Source organism: Tiliqua scincoides, chromosome 4 (assembly GCF_035046505.1).
Source record: "Tiliqua scincoides isolate rTilSci1 chromosome 4, rTilSci1.hap2, whole genome shotgun sequence".
NCBI lineage: Eukaryota > Metazoa > Chordata > Lepidosauria > Squamata > Scincidae > Tiliqua > Tiliqua scincoides.
In genome coordinates this window covers 185,281,698-185,297,723 of record NC_089824.1, presented here as the reverse complement: position 1 = coordinate 185,297,723, position 16,026 = coordinate 185,281,698, and the positions used below count along the sequence as shown (strand labels likewise).

At 42.0% G+C, this 16,026-nt stretch overlaps 1 pseudogene; it reads left to right on the top strand.

The window, feature by feature from the left end:
* Positions 1-370: 370 nt before the first annotated feature.
* LOC136650549 (5S ribosomal RNA) lies at positions 371-490 on the top strand (annotated as a pseudogene).
* The last annotated feature ends 15,536 nt before the right edge of the window (positions 491-16,026 follow it).

Here is a 16,026-nt window from a genome sequence, read left to right as displayed (position 1 = left end):
AGCTGAGATTATTGACAACTTGTTACACTTTCATACTTATGTTTTGCATTTTGGTAAATGACTCCAAAATGAACAAAGATTTACATCTATGTAATGTCAGAATAGGCATGAGACTGAGATCCAGGTCTGCTATCTGGACAGAGCATTAAGGTCAAACTTGAAATAAGAAGAGCAGAATATCTATGATGGGTTTTCTCACATTTTAAAAACAGCCAGGGGTTATTAGCTCAGAACCACGAAACCGGGAGAACATATTTATCCTTTCTTCCCCACCGTTCTCCAGTCGAAATGCCCCCAAAACTACTATTTGTCCCATGGGGAAAACATATAGATACCAAATAAATGCTGTGCTGATATGTTTTTCCCCCCCCATTGCAGCAACTGTTACCCTGCACATGCCTGATCTCATCTGATCTCAGAAGCTAAGCAGGGTCAAGCCGGGGTAGTACTTGGATAGGAGACCACTTAGGAATACCGGGTGCTGTAGGCTTCTACCATAGTCTTTCGAGACTGAAGGTTGCCAACCAATGCGCAAACAGCATCTTGGGATAATTTTAGATCCAGAAATGACACAGGGGGAAAGAGTAAAAAATCCTTTCTCCAACAACATGGTCCTGAGTCTGGTCAAGAGCCCCACAACTCCTTAAAAGAATTTGGGAGATCTGTCCACTAATTTTCTGCAATCTCATCTTGTTCAGTTCTTAGAAACATCCAGTTCCCAAGAGGAAAGGCAAGCTTAGTCACGCTGCTTAGATCAGGTTAGGAATATTTATTTATTTAAGAAATTTATACACTACCTTTCCTTTGCCCAAAACTCAATTGGTTTAGAATAACATCATAATTTTCACCTGAATTTTTGTCTAACACTCCCCAGATGCTACTATTATAGAATAATGGGACTTTTTGGCTTGTTGTGGAGTAGAAGCACACTGCCAAGGAAAGGCACCAAGAGGCTATGTTCATAAAACACAACCATGCAGACAAGATATCCAGGTTCTAGAAACAGATTTTCTTTCCCCAGGACTCCACCCACGGCCCATAAATTTGTGTCATCTCCTCACTAGAATGGGATGGGCCTTCCTGCTGGCTGTTTTTATTTTGCATTTTAAACTGTTCTCAAAATTTCTTGCGATACATAATTGTGTTGTGTGTATATATGGCAGCTACAAAATTTCCATCTATTTGCAACACCCCACTGGGTTAGGCAATGACATGGTCCAAAACCTTCCAAATTATACTTTATTAAATGTAATATACTTTTTCACTGTAAAAGTAAATCAAAAAATACCATTAATTTCTGCATTAAGAGTTGGCCTGATCCCTTGCTTCCACAATTAGCAGCTAGACGACTGGGGACCCAGTGATTTTGCTGCATGCTAAAATGTTCCATTGTTTTGTGGAGTAACTTTCTAACACCTTCTTTCTTCCTGCACATACAACTGTCCGCTCCTACTTTTGAGTCCTATATTGTTGGTTCTCCCTTTAAGAAATAAACATCAGCCTTTAAAAACTTACTCAAGACTACAGGGGAAACTGGGTGAAAAAGAGATCTGAACTTCAGACTCATTGAGTTACAAATCAGTGTGTTAAATATTGGACCCCTTGATGTATGAACGCTTTTGACATTTTTCTTCTACCATTTCATATTTGATAGAACTATCTCCAATAGCACTCTCAGCATCATGCAGTGGTGTAGCAAGTGGGAGGTGAAAGTGGTTTGCTTCAGGTACCAAGCCAGAAGTAGGGACTGCATGAGGCCCAGCCAAGTTGGTGGCAGTGGGAGAAGCAACAGCAGTGCTGCAACAGTACCAGCCTCTGCTATCTCCTTCTTCTCCTCGTGTTTTGGCAGCTTTATGATCTGGCTGATGCTCTCTTGCCTCCTCCTTCAGAGGCTCAACGAGAGCCTTGAGAGGAGAAGGAACAGGGGGCGGCCGCCAGAAGCTGTGAAGCTGCTGCCACCACCTGCGCCGCCCTCTCGTGTTTCAGCGGCTTTGCAATCTGGCTGCTATCCCTTTTCCTCTTCCTTTGGAGGTTCTACGAGAGCCTTCAAAGGAGAAGGAAATGGAGGGCAGCAGCCGAATCACAAATCTGCCATTGCCACCGCCACCTCATCATCATCATGTTTCAGCGGCCTCCTCCTCCTCATGTTTTGGAAACAAGGTTCAATTGGAGCCTTCCTTCTTCTTGGAATGTGGTGTGTCAGCCAGATCACAAAACTGCCACCACCTCCAAGAGAACGTGGTAGTGATGTTACGTCTCCACCTCCAGCGACACCACTAGTGTCATGCACCAATAGGTTTTTACCAAACACCTTTACTCTGACAAATATGGATTTTTGTTTTTCTTTTCCTTCAAGGCTTTACACAAAGCTGCAGCACTTGTGAAACTTCCAAATGCTATTGTTTCCAAATGTAAACCCTGCTAGTGATAAACAACCATATGACCATAATTACTCAGGATGTGGAATCATTGCACGGACATAGCTACACGCATGCTGGTTCCTGTGTGGGCTGTTCTGTTTATTACAAAGAGCCTTCCCACTAAACAGAGTGAAAGTGCTTGTTGGAAGGGATTACTGTATTTAGGGCACATTTTCCCCCCAGAATACAAGAGAGCCTTTTGTTATGACATCTTTAAAAATATCCAAAGTTAAAATTAGTCCCTGCAGTATTATTCAATGCATCATGTTTGTGAACCATATCTCCTTCATTGTCCTTGGCAAACGCAAGAGTGCATGTCAAAGGTTTCGCAAGCCACTTGTTTTCATTTAGCAATAAATATATATCTGCTCCTTCTGTTTTTGGTTAGATAATAGCAATCAGACCTGCATAGCTTGTGCTAAACACAGTAGACTCCCAGGCCACTGTCAGAGAGAAGAAATTGCTGAATTACACAGCAGGAGAAAGAAAACGTAATTTAGGGGTCCGATTGGGAGAAAAGCTCCCTGAACAGGAAAATTTTGTGTTTATATATAGAATGGCACGCCATACACGACTCAACTGATCCATGAAATGAATTCACAGAGTTGTATTAACTCTGAAGTGGGATTTACTCAATTTCCACAAAGGCGTATTTTAAACTCTATTATACCCTTTCCCTGTTGTTGGTTCCCCCCTTTTTTTAAACAAATACAGGTTGAGACTAATTATTCTAGTGGGTTCAGTTCCAAGCACTGACCTGGATAAAAAAAAAACATACTATAGCAAATCAATTTAAAAAACAAAGTTTCTTTGCTCCAGTGATTGAAAAACAGCCTTGCTGACCTTTTGACTCTAAGATAAGAGTCATTAAGAAGACAATCCATCAGCACTTCACTCAGCCACTCTCTTCACCAATGCAAAATGATCACCTTTCTTTCAAGTGCTGGGGGAAGGGAGGGCTCTGAAGAAGAAAGAAGGATTGATGGATTGTCAGCCAGCTGCCCTCCCCTCTTTCATTAAGGAGGCTGTTGTTAAAGGACTGTTCAGTTTTTAAAACTGATTTTAAAGGGCTGCATTTTCTCCCTTCTCCAGGGATCAGCACATTCCTTCTCATTTGCAGGGACCATTTGTAATGAGTCAAATTCCTGTATAAAAAAATCCGTGTATTTCAGGCAAGACCTGTATGAAGAAAATATTTCATCTCTGAAATGAAATTAACTCAAAAATGAATTTGGGCCAGAAGAAAAATCTAGCAAGAATAAAATTTCTTAAGGAAATGAAGTGTGGTAACTCAAAAATTAACCAATGCCTGTGAAAGCTGTCATCTCTCTGTTGGAAAGACATTTGCACAGAATCAACATTTAGGTCATGATTTCAGTTGATATGGCACCACTTCACCTCCTCAATGTCTGTTGAAGATTGTTGCCAGTTGTCTTTTGGACAATAATGACAGAACCAGCCTAGTGAGATTCCTTGGGGGGAATGTTCCAAGCAATAGAACAAGCAATTTTTAAAAACAATTATTTATAAGATTTCTAACCTACTCTTCTGTAACATTGTAATCAGAGTAGATGAGAAAGCCCTGCCTGAAGAATCTCATCATCTGAACGTAAACACAGAAGGGACTCAGAACAGATAAGAGCCTGAGGTGGTGTCAACCTGGGCACTGGCCATTAAAGGCCCACCTGGCCAGGCCGACTCCTGAACCTTCAGTACCAGTGACAGTGGTAGCATGCATGGCTACCCAGGGGTAGCCAGAAGTTGACATGGGAGACTGTCTCAGAGCCCCCAGCAATCTGTCCTCTATTTTGGCAAGGGAGACTTTCTTCTCATAATAGGCAATCTAGGTTTAGACCATGTAGGGCTTCAAAGTGTAAGGCTGCCATTTTGAACTGTGCTCAGAAAAATAAATTGGGAGCCTATGGAGTTATTTATCTCTGGTTTAATAAGCCCCCTTCAGCTTATACCTGTGATTAGCTCTAGCCTACATGAATTTGTGTAATCCCCATTTAAAGCTACCTAAACCCGTGAGCATAATGTAGCGGCTAATTCCATAATTTAATTATACATTACATGACAAAGTACTTTTTTTTGTCTGCTTTAAACCTGTTGACCATCCATTTCATCAGGTGCTCGAGTTCTAATATTATTATGAGAGGAAGAAAAATATGCCTCTGTATCCACTTTCTCTGTACCATAAAAGCTTCTAGACTTTCTCATTTGTTGCTCAAAACATTTTTCCACCTTGGTCATGTTATTTGTTATTTTCTGCAGCTTTTCTAGTCTTATGTCTTGTTTTGAGCTAGAGGTATTCCAGATGTGGATGAAAAGTGGATTTATACAGGGCAAACTACAACATGCCATTTTATTTTCATCCTTTTCCTGCAAGGCTATGTCTAGCCTAAGTATGCACAGCACTTAGGAGTGTTTGGCATTTACCTCCCTGCACCCTACTTCGCCTTTCTAACTGGGTAAATTGGGGAATGGTAGTTTTCACTCCAATCACCAAAGACAGTTGGAGTTCTGTTGGAAAATAGGTACAGTGCCCCCTGCAGCACACCAGGGGTCAATGTACTGTCCAGAAGCCAGGCAGCTATCCCTGAAGCCTAATTCTATCCCTGATAGGGCCACCAGGTGCAGTGGTGCCAAAATGGCAACTGCTGTATCCTGCAGTCCTATAGAGGCTGCAGAAGATCTCCTCGGGGGAAGGAGACATCCATCCCCTTCCCCTGAATAAGGGTACAGGGCCCGCAATGGGGCTACTCAAGTCTGTGCCAGCTGTTTTGCCGGCACAGACTGGAGAACCTCTGTGTCTGGCTTTGCAATCCGACACAGAGGATAGGATCTGGCAGAGCAGGGCTCCACTGGTCCCACACCCCTCCTGGGCTGGTCACCCCCTGCCCCCCATCCTAAAAACCTGCACCGCTATCTGGTGGTGCAGCTTATCCTTGGGCACACCTGTGGGGTCTCCACTCAGCTCTGAGGCACAGCACTTGCTGCCCCTCCTCCCTAGGTGCGCAAGCGTGCCTTATGGCATGTTTGCGACACCCAGCACCAGCATTGGAGCTCAGTATTGGTGCTCAGGGGGGATAGGATTGGACCCTAAAAGATCTTTATTTTGTGTCTTTTTGCTAGATCTTTATTTTGTGTCTTTTTGACCTGTGGAGGTGTGAGTCTATCTGCTTTCTTCATCTTGATGCTCTTGATGCTCTCTCCACGAGCTCTGACCAGCCACATGGAGTTGACCATGCCATGAGGGCACACACACCAATGCAAAAGGAATAGCTCTAGGATTCTCTATTCCTAAGTATAGAACTTTATAGTCAACAAAGAGGTACATGACATGATCTGTATTTTTTTTCTTTGAAACCTTTTTTCTGCCTCTGCTCCTGTTTTATTCTCAGCAACTTTATAGCAAGCATTGATGAATATGTCAAGAAAAAGGGTCTTCTGCTTTGTTGTTGGCAACCTTCAGTCTCGAAAGACTATGGTATCGCGCTCTGAATGGTGGTTCTGGAACAGTGTCTAGTGTGGCTGAAAAGGCCGATTCGGGAGTGACAATCCCTTCCACACTGGGAGCAAGTGCAGTCTCTCCCTGGTCTGTCTCCCTGGCTATGGGCCTTCCTTCTTTGCCTCTTAGCCTCAGACAGTTGGCCAAGTGTCTCTACAAACTGGGAAAGGCCATGCTGCACAGCCTGCCTCCAAGCGGGCCGCTCAGAGGCCAGGGTTTCCCACTTGTTGAGGTCCACTCCTAAGGCCTTCAGATCCCTCTTGCAGATGTCCTTGTATCACAGCTGTGGTCTACCTGTAGGGCGCTTTCCTTCCACGAGTTCTCCATAGAGGAGATCCTTTGGGATCCGGTCATCATCCATTCTCACGACATGACCGAGCCAACGTAGGCGTCTCTGTTTCAGCAGTGAATACATGCTAGGGATTCCAGCACGTTCCAGGACTGTGTTGTGTGGAACTTTGTCCTGTCAGGTGATGCCGAGGATGCGTCGGAGGCAGCGCATGTGGGAAGCACTCGGTTTCCTCTCCTGTTGTGAGCGAAGAGTCCATGACTCACTGCAGTACAGAAGTGTACTCAGGACGCGAGCTCTGTAGACCTGGATCTTGGTATGTTCCGTCAGCTTCTTTTTGGACCAGACTCTCTTTGTGAGTCTGGAAAACGTGGTAGCTGCTTTACCGATGCGCTTGTTTAGCCCGGTATCGAGAGAAAGAGTGTCGGAGATCGTTGAGCCAAGGTACACAAAGTCATGGACAACCTCCAGTTCATGCACAGAGATTGTAATGCAGGGAGGTGAGTCCACATCCTGAACCATGACCTGTGTTTTCTTCAGGCTGATTGTCAGTCCAAAATCTTGGCAGGCCTTGCTAAAACGATCCATGAGCTGCTGGAGATCTTTGGCAGAGTGGGTAGTGACAGCTGCATCGTCGGCAATCTTCTGTTTCTGCCTCTCTTCTGCTTTATAGCTATGCTTAATATAGATTATTAGACTCCCCTTTTCCATCCCTAACATGGTCCTTGGGAGGCCTTGCTGCATACTTCCTCCTGTTGTGAAAATTGTCCATTTATTCCTACTCCTTGTTTCCTTTTTGTTATCCAGTACTTAAGAAACCTGACCTGTTATTTTATCAATTTTATGTGGGAGCCTTTGGTGAGGGCCTTTATCAAAAGCTTTTCTAACATTTAAATGCAGTATATACTGTCAACCAGATTACAGTACTTCTCTCAACTGGATCACTTCTACTTCCCTGTTTGTTGATTTAAAGAATGCTAAAAAAAGTCAATGAGACAAGACTTCCTTTTCCACAACCAGTCATTCTTCTTCTTGAGGTTAATCATTCTAGCTTTAATCATGCTTTCCATCAATTCACTGGAGCAGAGTTTAGGGATAACAGGTTTGTAATTTCCTGGTTTCTCCCAGATCTCCCCCCTCCCCCCCAAAAAATATTGGGGTCACACAGGCTTCCGGTAAGGAGAGCAATTTTTCATGCTAAAATGCATATTTTTGTTAGATTAGAACAGGGGTGTCCAAACTTTTTGTAGAAGGGCCACATCAACTCTCTAACACTGTGTTGTGGGCCAGGAAAAAAGGAATTAATTTACATTTAACATTTGAATAAATTTACATGAATGAATATATTAGAGAGGAAACTTATATGGCTGAATGAAGGTCTCAGAATAGCTCCAGGCCTATAAAAGACCTTGCACAAAACAAAGTTGACCTTTCCTTTGCTGTCACTGCTGCTTCCCAGATGTGAAACGGCAAGCAGCGTAGGGAGCTCTCAGCCTGCAACTTGCACAAGAGGTCAAACAGTCGGCCCTTGTGTTGAGAGTAGTCATTCTTGTGTTGTGGTCAGCGCAGGCTCCAGCAAATCTCTGGAAGGCCAGAGGCTCGTTGGAGACTGGGGGCTCCCTGCAGGCCAGATTGTGGGTCTCCAGGGGTTGCAAATGGCCCCTGGATCAGGGTTTGGGCACTCCTGGATTAGAACATCAGCAGTTTCACTTTTGAGTTCTTGAAGAACTCTTGAATGGATGTCAACTGGTCTTAGTGAGTAGCTAATTTTTGATTTGCCCAAGCCAAATATTACGCACATATTGTGACCTGGGTGGTTTTTTTTAAATTAAGTAGCAAGTGCAGGGGTTTTGATTACTACTATATGTAGAGGGGTACATTTAACTGTGCTGATGTCCTGATGCAAATTGTGTCCCAGAAGCTGCCATTAGCCCCAGGAGGGAAACATCTATTTTCACCAATGTGTGCTTCCATCCCAGGTCTAATAGCAATCTCCGGGTTAGTCTTTTTGTTGATCATGCAGTACAAAGAAAAAGAGTACAAAGAAAATACTCCCTCTCCAAGCACTGCAATCCAGGAGGTCCATCCCTCTGCAACTGTTGTTTAACGGGAAGGAAAAAGAGACACTGAACCATATAATGCACTTAAAGCAATCTGTAGTTTGGCCCTCCATTACTCCCAGAACATCATCTCTTGTCTTCATTTGGCTTAATTTTTCAGTGGACATCCATGGGGAGGGGGAGGGGAAGCAATTGACTTAAGTGGATGCATCTGCCCAACACAATGAAGACTAATGCAAGGAATTCATTTTGCTTTTCTGAAATTTCTCTATCTTCCTTCAGTCAGACTTGCACACCTTTGTTATCTGTCTAGATGCTGTTCTGCCTGCTTCTTACTTCTAATGAAAATAAAATTTTATTATTTGTTTCAATGCTTCTAGAAATAGGCTCTTATAGCAAAAAAAAAAAAAAAAACAACCCTCCTTTATTTTCAATTTACATTTGTTTTGCCATACTTTATAAAATTTTCTTTCCTTAGGCAAAACTTCCACTTTTTAAAGTAAGCCTCCTTGCTTTTTACAGCTTCCTTGACTCAGTTCATTAGTGACACTAGGATCTTTTTAGGATCATTTGAATCTTTCAAAAATATGGCTTTTTAGTTGAATTTCTGTTGACTAGCCTGCAAGCGTTGTGAAGTGATGTGACGCTCCTGATTCTCCCATTCCACTTCTTTTTAATGAACCCCTCCACTTTTAAACAAGTTTCCTCTTTTGAAATTTAATGTAATCATGAGAGTCTTTCTGGACAACTTTCCCCTTACATTCATGTTGACTGTGATAGTACTTTTGTCACTTCTCCTAGCTGGTTTGACAACTCCAACCAGATCTTGAATGCCACTCTGTATTATTAAATGAAGTTGGCTTGTCTGCTTGATTCTGTGAGAAACTGTTCTGAGTCACCATCACTAATCATATGTAGAGATTTTGTTTCTTTGGTGTGGCCTGAACATACTTTTGTCCAGTCAATAAAGCCCAGATTACCTTGACTGTCAAATGTAAAAGATTGTTCTAAGGTGCATTGGAATGAAGCATTCTAATCTTCTTTTGCTTGCCCACCCTAGTTTGTATATTGCAGAGTGAAATTGTCCATATCTGTTTTCTTTGACTTAAGAAGGATCCTTTTCTTGAGGTGTTCCATCCGGCCTTATGGCTGTTCCTCAACAGGGCTATTCACAGGACACTGTCAATCAAAAGCCATCCTATTTGCATTTTGAGTACTATTAGACAAGAAATCTGTTTAAGTGGCCAATTAAGAGAGTTAATAATATACTTTTCTATTTCAATGGAAAGATAATAATTGGTAATTTCTATTTATTTTGACCCCTATCTTTGTGGTAATAGCAGTAATTTTCCTCCATCACCTAGTTGTTACCATGGTTATAGCATCTAATTCCAGGTCACTGAGTACCTGTCACAGAGATAAGAGCACATTTACTTGCACGCTCCAGATTTCTACACTCATGGGATCACACAAAATGATAGGGAGTCAGGCCTTCATGATGTGATTCTGCCAGCTGCAGGTTTAACCCTTCACTAATCAAACAAATAATTTGATTTTTAGATGGCACTTAATTATGTCTCCAATGACACTGAAATTCCTTTGTTTGCCAAGATAAGCCTGATGTATGAATATTGCCCTCTGATACCATATTCAAGCAACAGGAGAGAAGACAGCAAGGTTGGTGTAGTGGTTTGGGAGACCTGGAACATGTTGGTGCAAATCCCTGCTTAGCCGTGAAGCTTCCTGGGTGACCTTAGGCCAGTTACTGTCTCTCAGCTTCACCTACCTCACAGGGTTGGTGTGAGGACAACTGGAGAGAAGGAACTACATACAATGCTCTGAGCTCCTTGGAGGAAGGGTGGTATACAAATGTGAAGAATTGAAATATAATAATAAAAGACCTATGTGTGCAGGGCTTATATTCTAGGGCTAGCCCAACCTTGAAGCCTACTGAAGCCATCATCTCAGGCAGCAAATTGATGGGAGGGAGGGCTCATCTCTGCCAGTTTGCCTCCACTGCTTCTGCTCATTCTTCCACTTCCTGGATCAGAAAATGAAGAGGTGGACAGAGAGGAAGAAGAAATGTGGAGAGGAGGAGAGAACAGAACTAGAACACAGGAGACTGGGATAAGCAGATGCTGATACATCATTGGGTAAAGAAACCAGCATTTAACATGTAGCCTCAGGCATCAGTAGGTCTCCTGTCTTCAGGGAAGGTGAGTAGGACAACTAGAGATGGAAAGAGCATAACATCCAGACAAACCAATTAAAACATGTGTGTACATCCAGCGGGTAGAGGAATTGTTGGGAAAGGAAATAGTTTCATGTATTTGCCGAGCCCCCCCCCCTTTTTTTTTACAACAGAATTGGGAAACTTTCAAGCTCCAAAGCTTAGTAAACTGATCAAAAGTTATAGGAAAAAGTTGTTTCTTGTTATACCTTAGGCATTGTCCAATAGATTCCTATCATGCTTACACGATCAGCACTACATTTGTTTTTTGCAAAATATGATAAAGAAACAATACATCAATAAATACACTGTCAATACATCATCAGTTTTTCATGACATATCTATATGCCCTGAATTTTACCTTCCCAGAGCTGTTTGTCTTTCTGTCCCGCCTTTTCCTCCTGGAGAGGACCCACTTTCTTTTGCCCCACTTTCCAAGTGTCTACACCAGTGATTTTCAATATTTTTCATTTCACAGCACACTGACAAGACACTAAAATGGTCAAGGCACACCACCGGGTTTTTGACAATTGACAAGGCACACCATGCTGCCAGTGGGGGCTCACATCTCCCATTGGCCCTATTAATAAATGACCATCCCCCAAATTCCTGTGGCACACCTGTGGACCACTCATGGCACACCAGTGTGCCATGGCACAGTGGTTGAAAATGGCTGGTCTACACCTTCCATTTTCAAAACCCGATATTTGAAAATATTGTTGTCCAACTTTTTGTAAACAGGATCCCAGCAACTGTCCACATACATAATGTATAATGTACCATTGCAAAAAGCTGTTTTCAAATATACGCCTTCTAAATTCCCCAACAGTGCTATAACTGGGTTTGAAGAAATTTCATAACTGATTACTTCTTTAATCTGCCAAACAACATTTTTCCAATAATCCTGTACTAATTTGTCTGTTTATTCCTCCAATCACCCTTGCCTTTGAATATATGGTCAATTCTAATTTGAATATGTTGAAAATATGGAAAATGAACTTCCAGATGTCTATGTACTATCTGCACAGACACCAAAAAGATCTCTTATAAAAGACGTCAATTAACCTAGCATATTTCTTATCAATCCTGACAGAAAAATTATCACCCTGCCTTGCTTTTTGGAAATCGCATCTGTTAACAGCAGGAGTCAATGGGGAAATATGAAGCACATATCAGTTTCCATTTATCCCATACCTTCATGATCAAGAGTAGAATCTGTAGGGATAAGACATTTATTGTAGCAATTGAGACTCTAGCTGGCTGGGGAATTGTGTTTTCTGAGAAATAGCAGTTTGTAGTTGGAGCAGTGAGAAAACTGGATTTCCTTTCCAGAGAAATGCCAGAAAGAGGCATTTATGAGCTGGGAGAGAGTTGCTATGTTCATGCTCATTCACACAATCAAGTGACTTCTGGTATTCAGAACATGAAGTATCTGGGTATGTATAAGTTGTACTAATTTCTGAAACGCTAGTTCCTGTAACAATTAGCAGGAAGAATAATTTAAAAAATAATTCAGATTGCTCACTGTGCATTGCTGGACTTCATATTTGAGTCTCCAAAACCTTTTAGCTATATCTAAAATGACAGTCAAACCTGGAGATTGTAAACTACATGAAACTTTCCCCCCCAAGGGTCAAATTCAAGCTGTGTGGCAACGATTTTGTCTTTGTGTCTGTGAGACACTTGTTGGCTCAAGATGCAATTAAGTTATTGCAAATTGGAATGAGTTTATGCAACGTAATCCATCTTGATCAAAGCATGAGCATAATTGTAAATTCCAGGACAGTAATTGAAACTGTCCAGAGAAGTAATGAAACACTGTTTCATTCAGTGCACCTCAAAGTTGCTGAGGTTTTTTTCTTTTTGCCTTCTGACAAGGTTATGGTTAGGCTGCAAAGATTTTGGGTTTGAGAATTCTTGCTGCCTCAAAAAAAAAAAAAATTAAAAGAAGAATTCTGCATAAATCACCCAAGAGTGTGTCAAAGCCGTATCCTGCACAGCAAGCTATTTGCTTACACACAGCTCTTTAGGAAAGCCGTCCTTTTTCTGCCCAATCTAAACTGCCATTCACTTAGAAATATACCATTCCAGCTCATTGATTTTGTACAATTGCTCTGGATAATCCTGTACAGGAAATGCAAATTGAAAGAAAATGGTAGAATTCAATTCAATTGCCTTGCTGGATCCATCCAGGGACCATCTAATTCAACATCTTGTTTCCAGCAGAAGCCCATTTACTGACTTCAGGAACCTCATAAGCAAGACCTGAAGGCAACAGTCTCCCTTGTTGTTTTCCTCTAGCATGTGGTACTCAGAGGCATGCTGCCTTTATAAATGGAGGCTCCATGTAGCTCTGATGATAACATCTATACATAGAACCATCCTCCAAGAAGCATCTCATGTTGAGAAAGACCTAATGAAAGTTTGCAAGAACTGTCAGACTAGACAATATTGGGCAACAAGGATCAATGAACTGTCTAGCTTGAGGTGTCTTCCTACGTCAACTGAACCAGATCTGCTGATTAATAATAACACAGAGAATACATATTATACAACCCTTTTAGTGTTCAAAACTTGGCACTGTCCCGTAATTTTAAAAGCCTTGATTATCAAATGTTATGCCCAACATATCTAACAAAAACTATACAAATATTTAAGCTGGTCAAGAAGTACCCCTGCTCTTCTATTGCTACCGAAATATTTCTTCTACATGATAATTGTTGGTTGCGCTTTCACACGTGAAATCTGTGTCATGCTTGGGTCTGGTTGTACCTGAACAATGCATCACTGAAGGATTCAAATAAGAGATTAGAGCACTCACTATATTTCATTATTTGAAAATTACATTTTTAGTAGCTTGGGGTATGGAGCAGTATCCATGCTTAGCAATTTCTTCCCACACTACCTCTATTGTATGTATAATGTACCTTGATGTCCCTACTCCTGCCCCCTTCCTGCCAAGTTGCAAAAAAACTAGCAAGAAGTACAAGTAAGTAGTTCAATGTCATTGAAATACTTGCCTTCTCAGTTCACATAGGCAAATCCAACGTTTTACAGCTTTAGAAAAGGAATGAAGATTATTATCAGTGTAGCTGGTTGATCCTCGAGAGCAGGAGTCTCTAAACTTTTTGGCCAAAGGGCCACATCAAATAGCTGGCACAGTGTGAGGGCCGGAAAAAAATATCCTTTAGAGATGGAACTTAGATGAATGAATAAATGAATGAGCTCAAATGTCCAGGACTTCTTCAAGCACGAACACAGCCCAAGAAATAAAGCACATACTTAAACTGACCCCCATTCCCCCACCCCACAAATACAATCATTGGTTGTGTTTGGTCAACCGGGTCAGAGGCTCTCGGGGGGATCAGAGGCTGGCCACGGGCCAGAGAGAGGCTCACTACGGGCCACATCTGGCGCCCGGGCTGAGCTTTGGAGACCCCTGCTCGAGAGAATGCAACATGAACATGTTCTTGTGAGTGTTATTGTTCAACAAGGCCCCACACACAATTTCATGGCCTGTTTCTGTCCTTTTGTAGAAATTGTCTTACCAACATATCAGAATAGCATTTTCAAAGCTGTTTTCTGCCTTAGATTCTGTTTCTCTGCTTTAAAAAAGTCAAATGCTTATTCTTTGAAGAATATAATTTGAATCCATGCATAACCAGACTTTTTAAACCATGGGATTTAAGAAAGTTTTTTTGTAAGAATTCAGCAAAATGGCACAGCTCTTGAGTGCACATTTTCCTTTTTGTAATTTGCCCAAGTTAATTGCATATTAGCCTCATGTGGTAGAAGAACAAGCTCCTGTATGGAAAAAAATCTGGAAGATTTCAAGGTAGAATAAAGAGGAAATTCTTCACTGTGAGTGTGATTAATCACTGGAGCACTCTGTCCATAGGTGTGATGAATTCTCCATTACTTGAACTATGTAAATCAAACTTTCTTTTCTTATCTATGATTAAAGTTTCGCAAAACAAAAAAGCCAGTGGAAAATAGTGAATGGAAAATAACTTTCAGTGTATGTATGTTCTTGAACACCACACCAGAATCTCAAGTGAATTGCAAAATTAAATTACTGAGTTCCATTAAAATTACAAAACCACATCATATTGCTTGCTACATAAACACATTAGGGGAGAGGTAACGATGAGTTATAAACATGAAGAGAGAAGACCAACGTGCGTGTGGTTGGTCTGTGGAACTCCTTGCCACAGGATGTGGTGACAGCATCTGGCCTTTTAAAAGGGGATTGGACAAGTTTCTGGAGGAAAAATCCATTACGGGGTACAAGTCATGATGTGTATGCGCAACCTCCTGATTTTAGAAATGGGCTATGTCAGAAGGCCAGATGCAAGGGAGGGCACCAGGATGAGGTCTCTTGTTATCAGATGAGCTTCCTGGGGCATTTGGTGGGCCGCTGTGAGATACAGGAAGCTGGACTAGATGGGCCTATGGCCTGATCCAGTGGGGCTGTTCTTATGTTCTAAGAGAAGAAAGAAAGGGAACAAGGGAGGGAAAATGGCTGGGGATGGTGGGAAGCAGAGAATAGCTTGGTGGTGTTCTGACTTTTTCTTTTCAAAGAAGAACCTTCCATAGCTTGAAAACTAGAGTAGCATCACTGAAGATTGTTTCCAGCATGAATGCTGCAGTGTCAGAGATTTAGCAATCCGAGGGATCAGGTTCCAGGGATTTTTCCTAACCATGTTCTCACCAATAGCCATAGTCTTATTACAACAATGCCAAGTGAAGAGATTACCATCACCTTAGTATAGCTTGATACTTAAAGTTGCTTTCTTACTGTGTGCTGATGGCAGCAGATGGTCCTAGGGCCTGGAATGCTGGTTGTGCCCTCCTACCAAGATGGATGGTAAAACTAATGAGATAAGGAGGGCTGGGTGATTGCAGTTGCTGGGTTTAGTTTTCTTGCAGATTTGAACCTTGTTAGAGATAAAGAAATGAACAACTGAAAATCTGGAACGTACATTACAAGGGGCAGGAGCAGTACTGCTTAGGATTCTAGGAATGCTGTTTGCAAATAGCTGCTAGAATGTGGGGAAAGGGTAAACCTTTTGCCCTGCTGGATCAAGTCCACTGCATTTTTTTACATCAAGGAACACGTTTTTGCTTACTCAAAGTCTTAAGGCAGTCAACTAATTATGGGCATAGTGTAAACTGCAGCTTGGCTCCCGGTTCTGTGCTTTGTGCCCTGCAACAAACCATGCCTTGTGGCAAACTTTATTTTATTCATTTTCCGTATTCATAGACACCCTTCCTACAAGGATCCCAGGGCAGTGTACATGGCTCCTGTTCCTTCTTTTGTCCTCACAACAATCGTATAGGAAGTCAGTTAGGCTGACGCAGAAAGTTTCGTGGGCAAGTGGTGATTTGAACCCACATCTTCTGAGTGGTACTCCAGTGCACTAACCATCAGCAGTGTCAGACCACCAAGCTCCATACAGGCTGCCGCATTATGTATGAACTGCAATTTCTGGATTGTCTTCAGGGGCAGCCACACA